Here is a 10,176-nt window from a genome sequence, read left to right on the forward strand (position 1 = left end):
AGGGCCATTGTCAAACTTTAATCCTTTTTCAAATTAAAATCTAAGATTTAGAATTCATTGTGGCATGTGATTTCATTAACTTTAGACCTTATAGCCCATCAGTACATAGATGAAAATGTACACTCAGCACTTTTAACATAATCTCAGGTAAGCAGTATGTACAATAAACTACACTTTATGAGGTTATCGCACTATTATCGCAACATACAATTGTTTTCTCGGAATTATAATATGTATTCGGTTAATATGCGGGTTTATCAACCCCAGGTCAGCCTCAGCCTCAGCCTCAGATCATGTACTATAACCTTTACGTTTCGATCTCTAATTGTGTATGACAAAATTATACTGGTCACGTGTCTGTTAGATACATGTTACGCCTCCAGGGGACCATGGCTGATAGATTTGTTGTACTGGTTCACTTTCCCTAGAAACTGAAAAGGGACGGCATGCCAAGCCGAATTTACCCATAAAAAACAGAATCTGTAAATATTGTTTATCAAATGAGGTTGAAGACGAAGTTCACTTATTCATACAATGTAGTTTTTATGATTTACGCTGGCCTCTTTTAGTTGACGCTAACAAGTATGTTGATCTTAATAGTATGGACAGTTTTAATCAGTTCAAATATCTAGTAGATAAATCTCCACCAAATCTTCTAGCCAATCAACTTTATGCTATGTGGAGGAGAAGAAGCAACTTTTCGTAGCTTTTTATTTATGTAACATAACGTGGCTACGTACTGTAGCTTGGGGTAGGCTTGCATATTATTAACTTTTAGCATGGAATAACTTATACTTTATTTTGTTTTATAGTGTCTAAATAAGTCATAAATGGCTGGACATAACTTACTTTGAGAGAAATATTTTATGATGTATTTTATATGTTAAATTGTAAGGTGTATGACACTTTAATAAACAATTGAAGTTGAACTTATACTAATTGGTAGATGTCAAATGGGCGATTTGTGGAAATCAAGAGTTAAAATTCTTTTGATTGAACTAGATTTTAATCCTACTAATTTTGGATTTGATGGTAATAATAATTCAGTGTTAAAATCATCTGTACATAGTTCTGTTAGAATGTGTTGATAGGCTGAACTCGTTAAAGGGAACCTGGAGTGATACTGGTTATACATTAATATTAATGGCAATAAGCTGAGAACAGACTATACCAACATTCATTGTCGCGTGAACAGTACAAGTATAGAATGTAATATTCCGAAAAACCATCGTCGAATTCTTCCTTCGAATAAACGTATAGTAACTGGTATACCAAACCGATAACCCCGCTATGCCAAAGACTATGTATATAACAGGCATGACCTCGCTCTTCAATGGTCATCAGCGAAGTATGACAATACTTGACAAACACCATAGGAACAGTTCTATATACTTTTAATAACTTCATAAGTACTGTATAACATATATATACATAGGTGCTGTCACTCATCATACGTCACACTGTCATACTGTCAGAAATCGGTGTGGTGGGAGACAATAAAGTACAGAGGTGCTGTCACTCATCGTACGTCACACTCTCATACTGTCAGAAGGCAGTGTGGTGGGAGACAATAATGTACAGGGGTGCTGTCACTCATACGTCACACTGTCATACTGTCAGAAGTCAGTGTGGTGGGAGACAATAATGTATAGGGGTGCTGACATTCACCATACTGTCACACTGTCATACTGTCAGAAGTCGGTGTGGTGGGAGACAATAATGTACAGGGGTGCTGTCACTCATACGTCACACTGTCATACTGTCAGAAGTCAGTGTGGTGGGGACAATAATGTACAGAGGTGCTGTCACTCATCGTACGTCACACTCTCATACTGTCAGAAGTCAGTGTGGTGGGAGACAATAATGTACAGGGGTGCTGTCACTAATCATACGTCACACCCTCATACTGTCAGAAGTCGGTGTGGTGGGAGACAATAATGTACAGGGGTGCTGTCACTCATACGACACACTGTCATACTGTCAGAAGTCAGTGTGGTGGGAGACAATAATGTACAGGGGTGCTGTCACTCATACGTCACACTGTCATACTGTCAGAAGGCAGTGTGGTGGGAGACAATAATGTACAGGGGTGCTGTCACTCATACGTCACACTGTCATACTGTCAGAAGTCAGTGTGGTGGGAGACAATAATGTACAGGGGTGTTGTCACTCATACGTCACACTGTCATACTGTCAGAAGTCAGTGTGGTGGGAGACAATAATGTACAGGGGTGCTGTCACTCATACGTCACACTGTCATACTGTCAGAAGTCAGTGTGGTGGGAGACAATAATGTACAGGGGTGCTGTCACTCATACGTCACACTGTCATACTGTCAGAAGTCAGTGTGGTGGGAGACAATAATGTACAGGGGTGCTGTCACTCATACGTCACACTGTCATACTGTCAGACGTCAGTGTGGTGGGAGACAATAATGTACAGGAGTGCTGTCACTCGTCATACTGTCACACTGACATACTGTCAGAAGTCAGTGTGGTGGGAGACAATAATGTATAGGGGTGCTGACATTCATCATACTGTCACACTGTCATACTGTCAGAAGTCGGTGTGGTGGGAGACAATAATGTACAGGGGTGATGTCACTCATCATACGTCACACTCTCATACTGTCAAAAGTCGGTGTGGTGGGAGACAGTAATGTACAGGGGTGCTGTCACTCACCATACTGTCAGAAGTCAGTGTGATGGGAGACAATAATGTACAGGGGTGCTGTCACTCATACGTCACACTCTCATACTGTCAGAAGTCAGTGTGGTAGGGACAATAATGTACAGGGGTGATGTCACTCATACGTCACACTGTCATACTGTCAGAAGTCAGTGTGGTGGGAGACAATAATGTACAGGGGTGCTGCGTCTCATCATACGTCACACTCTCGTACTGTCGCTCTTCATTGGTCATCAGCGAAGTATGACAATACTTGACAAACACCATAGGAACAGTTCTATATACTTTTGATAACTTCATAAGTACTGTATAACATATATATACATAGGTGCTGTCACTCATCATACGTCACACTGTCATACTGTCAGAAGTCGGTGTGGTGGGAGACAATAAAGTACAGAGGTGCTGTCACTCATCGTACGTCACACTCTCATACTGTCAGAAGGCAGTGTGGTGGGAGACAATAATGTACAGGGGTGCTGTCACTAATCATACGTCACACTGTCATACTGTCAGAAGTCTGTGGTGGGAGACAATAATGTACAGAGGTGCTGTCACTCATCGTACGTCACACTCTCATACTGTCAGAAGTCAGTGTGGTGGGAGACAATAATGTACAGGGGTGCTGCCTCTCATCATACGTCACACTGTCATACTGTCAGAAGTCGGTGTGGTGGGAGACAATAATGTACAGGGGTGCTGTCACTCATACGACACACTGTCATACTGTCAGAAGTCAGTGTGGTGGGAGACAATAATGTACAGGGGTGCTGTCACTCATACGTCACACTGTCATACTGTCAGACGTCACTGTGGTGGGAGACAATAATGTACAGGGGTGCTGCCACTCATCGTACGTCACACTGTCATACTGTCAGAAGTCAGTGTGGTGGGGACAATAATATACAGGGGAGCTGTCACTTATATCATACGTCACAGTGTCATACTGTCAGAAGTCAGTGTGGTGGGGACAACAATGTACAGGGGTGCTGACATTCATCATACTGTCACACTGTCATACTGTCAGAAGTCAGTGTGGTGGGGACAATAATGTACAGGGGTGCTGACATTCATCATACTGTCACACTGTCATACTGTCAGAAGTCGGTGTGGTGGGAGACAATAATGTACAGGGGTGATGTCACTCATCATACGTCACACTCTCATACTGTCAGAAGTCGGTGTGGTGGGAGACAGTAATGTACAGGGGTGCTGTCACTCACCATACTGTCAGAAGTCAGTGTGATGGGAGACAATAATGTACAGGGGTGCTGTCACTCATACGTCACACTCTCATACTGTCAGAAGTCAGTGTGGTAGGGACAATAATGTACAGGGGTGATGTCACTCATACGTCACACTGTCATACTGTCAGAAATCAGTGTGGTGGGAGACAATAATGTATAGGGGAGCTGTCACTCATCATACGTCACACTCTCATACTGTCAGAAGTCAGTGTGGTGGGAGAAAATAATGTACAGGGGTGCTGTCACTCATACGTCACACTGTCATACTGTCAGAAGTCAGTGTGGTGGGAGACAATAATGTACAGGGGTGCTGTCACTAATCATACGTCACACCCTCATACTGTCAGAAGTCAGTGTGGTGGGAGACAATAATGTACAGGGGTGCTGTCACTAATCATACGTCACACCCTCATACTGTCAGAAGTCGGTGTGATGGGAGACAATAATGTACAGGGGTGCTGTCACTCATCATATTTCAGACTCTCATACTGTCAGAAGTCAGTGTGGTGGGAGACAGTAATGTACAGGGGTGCTGCCACTCATCATACGTCACACCCTCATACTGTCAGAAGTCAGTGTGGTGGAGACAATAATGTACAGGGGTGCTGTCACTCATCATATTTCAGACTCTCATACTGTCAGAAGTCAGTGTGGTGGGAGATTATAATGTACAGGGGTGCTGTCACTCATCATATTTCAGACTCTCATACTGTCAGAAGTCAGTTAGGTGGGGATAATAATGTACAGGGGTGCTGTCACTCATCATACGTCACACCCTCATACTGTCAGAAGTCAGTGTGACGGGAGACAATAATGTATAGGGGTGCTGTCACTCATCATATTTCAGACTCTCATACTGTCAGAAGTCAGTGTGGTGGGAGATTATAATGTACTGCTATATATATATTGAATATACATAAAATATAAGTATCTGTAACATTTACTTTGATTTAAGTTGAAACATTTAAATACTATACTGAAACGTTGTCCCTAAATACTAGTTTTTTAGTATTATCGTTACTATTTACTTCTAGTAATAATAAACCGAGTCAAATAACTTATAATAAATGCTATTAGAATATTAACGCACCTAATCTTGGAATTATCTCTCTTGAGTATGATAGGTAGTGTTTCTAGAATATGTGTTGCTACAGTGCAAGCTATCGAGATTGTCTGACGGGAACGTCTTTCGCGCTCTCTTTTAACCTTTCTCACAAGATCACATGATCTCTCTCAGCCAATCAAATCGTGTCTCACATCCAATCTCATAAAAATTCCTCTCGCTCGCACTATTACAAATCTATTATTTACAACATTAGAAGCCTTAGCAAAAAATTATAATTATGTATTTAAAAGTAATTTAAATATCAAGGACAAGTTAGATTGAAGTATCCATAAATAGGACAAATGTTTTCTGGCATGTAGCGTCTTGTAATAATAGCAGACGGCGTGCAAAATGTTACTTGCAAAATAGAGATAATTGGTTAGAACGATATAGTTCGTATGGTTATAATTAACACATCCAATTGATAGCACTTCCGGTTTAATATAACTTGTAAATAATGATCAAATTCCAATATTGGCCCTTTAATATAATTATCTTAGTTATAAATGGACAATGAAATACTTTAAGAATTGCTAGGTCTACATGACATTCCAGTCGGCAACTCACTTTTCGGTTTACAAGCAGCTTTACGTTCACTGAATATAAATAAGGGAAGACTGGCATACAGCATCGTCTGAGTATGTCCTCTGCTTCCAAGTGAAGAAGGTAACGGCAGTGAAGCTTGCGCTGGTGGATCCCAAAGATGGTAATGGCGAAGAAGGTATCGGCAGTGAAGCTTGCGCTGGCGGAAATTCCAAAGATCGCAATGGCGAAGAAGTTAACGGCAACAATGGTAACAGTGGAGATGTCAATGATGCAGAAGACATCACAGGAGAGGGTAACGCAAGGATTTGCAACGCAGGAGTTGGTAATGATGTAGAAGGTAACATGGGCGATGGCGATGATGTAGTTGGTATCACAGGAAATGATGGAGATGGAATTGTCACAACGCCCCGTGGTCCTGATAGAATTTGCACTGGACTCTGGACATGTTGAACCTGTCTAAATATGTCCCTCCAATATGGCGATGATACTGCCAAGCTCCGGAATGTGGCATATTTCAGCTCTGCCAACTGATGGGGGTCCTTCACCCCGTACCATGATCCTCTTGGCAGAGTAACATCATTGCCTAGCCAGGACATCCTCCGTGTCAGTGCTTGCATCGCTCTTGGATCTCTCAGTATGTTCTGCAGAAGCTCGACTTTCACCCAACTGCTACCTCTGGTGAAAGATGCCCAGACACTGCCACACATGATGGAAATAACTTTCAATTTAACATGAATTCCATCCTTCCTTGGTTAATCAATATCAGGGTTGGCAGGGTCTTAGGAATCCCTCCTGGCCTTCTTGGACGATGTTGGAATGATGAATGATAGGGTTCTCTTCATGATCAGGTACAAAAGCACTCTCACTCTCCATAGATGGTGCTCTGGTGAATGGGATGCTAGTGTTAGAGTTTGGCTTCGGGTGGCCCTTCTCCCATCCTATGGTCCATACCTTCTGTTTGTCGCCACCAAGTTTCATGACGAACTCAAGAAGTGACACCTTTCCATTTACGTCTAATATTTCAAGTGAATTGTCTTCTAATTCTGGTCTGTCACTTTCAGGTATACTAATGTAGGCACTGTAAGATAGTAAGGTTATAGCGGACCCACTATCTATAAGAAACTCTCATTTTCTCCAACAAACCCAGTCCATTATCCCATTTTCCTCTCTTAGCTCCAATGTGATCAATATGTTTCTTCTTTTCATCTTGTGTTTGTGGCTTTAATTACCCGTCAGCTCTTGGCCTTCAGTAGCAACGGAACTCAGTTTTCCCGTCCATTAGTGAAAGTAGACTTTCGGAGTAATTCAGCTGACGTCTGTTCTTCTGTGGACACGTACGACACAAATGGTCTGTGGACCCACAAACATAACACTTTCTGACATGCCGAGATGAGTTATCTCCCCTGTTATGCTGTGCAGCATTTTTACTTTCAAGCTGTGCAATTCTCTCCAATAATTGTTTCACATCTTCGTTTTCATATTTTGTTTTGGACTCTGTTGAACCTTTAGAGTTTGACTTGTGGTTTGAGGTCATTCGTACATTTGCACGCTTCTTATCATTTGTGTCTCCCAGAACTGCTTATGTACTCTCCGTGTGCACGCTTCCTCATCTCAAGTCTTGAGAGCCACCGGTTTTGTTGTTTAGTACTACCAAATCTCTGACCAAGCTTAGATGCATTTTTCCCAGTCATTTTTTCCATCATATGGCTCAGGTTTTATAATAAAACCTTTCCTACATTGCCTCATCTCAGCAAAAGGATGACTGTCTGCATTTCCCTCGGTATGGTCAAACGACAAATTAAAGTGTCCAGACTAACTCTCCATAATAACAACAAATCAAAGTATACAGACCATTAGTTCTGTCGATCTCAATAGATATATGCTATACAACATTGTTTAAAAATATTTAAGACATTATAACATGTATCTTAAACTCGATGAATGATCTTCAACATTATACAGTATCAGGTGTAGACCTTGATTATCAACATTATATCTTGTGTAGACCTTGAAGGTGTAATGCTGTGGTGATCGTCAACATTATATCTAGTGTAGACCTTGATGGTGTAATGCTGTGGTAATCATCAACATTATATCTTGTGTAGACCTTGAAGGTGTAATGCTGTGGTAATCATCAACATTATATCTTGTGTAGACCTTGATGGTGTAATGCTGTGGTGATCGTCAACATTATATCTAGTGTAGACCTTGATGGTGTAATGCTGTGGTGATCGTCAACATTATATCTAGTGTAGACCTTGATGGTGTAATGCTGTGGTGATCGTCAACATTATATCTTGTGTAGACCTTGAAGGTGTAATGCTGTGGTGATCGTCAACATTATATCTAGTGTAGACCTTGATGGTGTAATGCTGTGGTAATCATCAACATTATATCGGGTATAGACCTTGATGGTGTAATGCTGTGGTAATCATCAACATCATATCTTGTGTAGACCTTGATGGTGTAATGCTGTAGTGATCGTCAACATCATATCTTGTGTAGACATTGATGGTGTAATGCTGTGGTGATTATCACCATTATATCGGGTGTAGACCTTGATGGTGTAATGCTGTGTTAATCATCAACATTATATCGGGTGTAGACCTTGATGGTGTAATGCTGTGGTAATCATCAACATTATATCGGGTGTAGACCTTGATGGTGTAATGCTGTGGTGATCGTCAACATTATATCTAGTGTAGACCTTGATGGTGTAATGCTGTGTTAATCATCAAAATTATATCGGGTGTAGACCTTGAAGGTGTAATGCTGTGGTAATCATCAACATTATATCGGGTGTAGACCTTGAAGGTGTAATGCTGTGGTAATCATCAACATTATATCGGGTGTAGACCTTGATGGTGTAATGCTGTGGTAATCATCAACATTATATCGGGTATAGACCTTGATGGTGTAATGCTGTGGTAATCATCAACATTATATCTTGTGTAGACCTTGATGGTGTAATGCTGTGGTGATCGTCAACATTATATCTAGTGTAGACCTTGATGGTGTAAAGCTGTGTTAATCATCAACATTATATCGGGTTTAGACCTTGATGGTGTAATGCTGTGGTAATCATCAACATTATATCGGGTGTAGACCTTGAAGGTGTAATGCTGTGGTGATCACCAACTTTATATCTAGTGTAGACCTTGATGGTGTAATGCTGTGGTGATCATCAACATTATATCGGGTGTAGACCTTGATGGTGTAATGCTGTGGTGATCATCAACATTATATCGGGTGTAGACCTTGATGGTGTAATGCTGTGGTGATCATCAACATTATATCGGGTGTAGACCTTGATGGTGTGATGCTGTGGTGATCATCACCATTATATCGGGTGTAGACCTTGATGGTGTAATGCTATGGTAATCATCAACATTATATCGGGTGTAGACCTTGATGGTGTAATGCTGTGGTGATCATCACCATTATATCGGGTGTAGACCTTGATGGTGTGATGCTGTGGTAATCATCAACATTATATCTTGTGTAGACCTTGAAGGTGTAATGCTGTGATGATCATCAACATTATATCTAGTGTAGACCTTGAAGGTGTAATGCTGTGGTGATCATCAACATTATATCGGGTTTAGACCTTGATGGTGTAATGCTGTGGTGATCATCAACATTATATCGGGTGTAGACCTTGAAGGTGTAATGCCGTGGTAATCATCAACATTATATCGGGTGTAGACCTTGATGGTGTAATGCTGTGGTAATCATCAACATTATATCGGGTGTAGACCTTGATGGTGTAATGCTGTGGTGATCATCAACATTATATCAGGTGTAGACCTTGAAGGTGTAATGCTGTGGTGATCATCAACATTATATCGGGTTTAGACCTTGATGGTGTAATGCTGTGGTGATCATCAACATTATATCAGGTGTAGACCTTGATGGTGTAAAGCTGTGGTAATCATCAACATTATATCGGGTGTAGACCTTGATGGTGTAATGCTGTGGTGATCATCAACATTATATCGGGTGTAGACCTTGATGGTGTGATGCTGTGGTAATCATCAACATTATATCTAGTGTAGACCTTGATGGTGTGATGCTGTGGTAATCATCAACATTATATCTAGTGTAGACCTTGATGGTGTAATGCTGTGGTAGTCATCAACATTATATCGGGTGTAGACCTTGAAGGTGTAATGCTGTGGTGATCAGCAACATTATATCGGGTGTAGACCTTGATGGTGTAATGCTGTGGTGATCGTCAACATTATATCTAGTGTAGACCTTGATGGTGTGATGCTGTGGTAATCATCAACATTATATCTAGTGTAGACCTTGATGGTGTGATGCTGTGGTAATCATCAACATTATATCGGGTGTAGACCTTGATGGTGTAATACTGTGGTGATCATCAACATTATATCTAGTGTAGACCTTGATGGTGTAATGCTGTGGTAGTCATCAACATTATATCGGGTGTAGACCTTGATGGTGTAATGCTGTGGTAGTCATCAACATTATATCTAGTGTAGACCTTGAAGGTGTAATGCTGTGGTGATCATCAACATTATATCGGGTTTAGACCTTGATGGTGTAATGCTGTGGTGATCATCAACA

This window comes from Pecten maximus, chromosome 11 (genome assembly GCF_902652985.1).
Source record: "Pecten maximus chromosome 11, xPecMax1.1, whole genome shotgun sequence".
Lineage (NCBI taxonomy): Eukaryota > Metazoa > Mollusca > Bivalvia > Pectinida > Pectinidae > Pecten > Pecten maximus.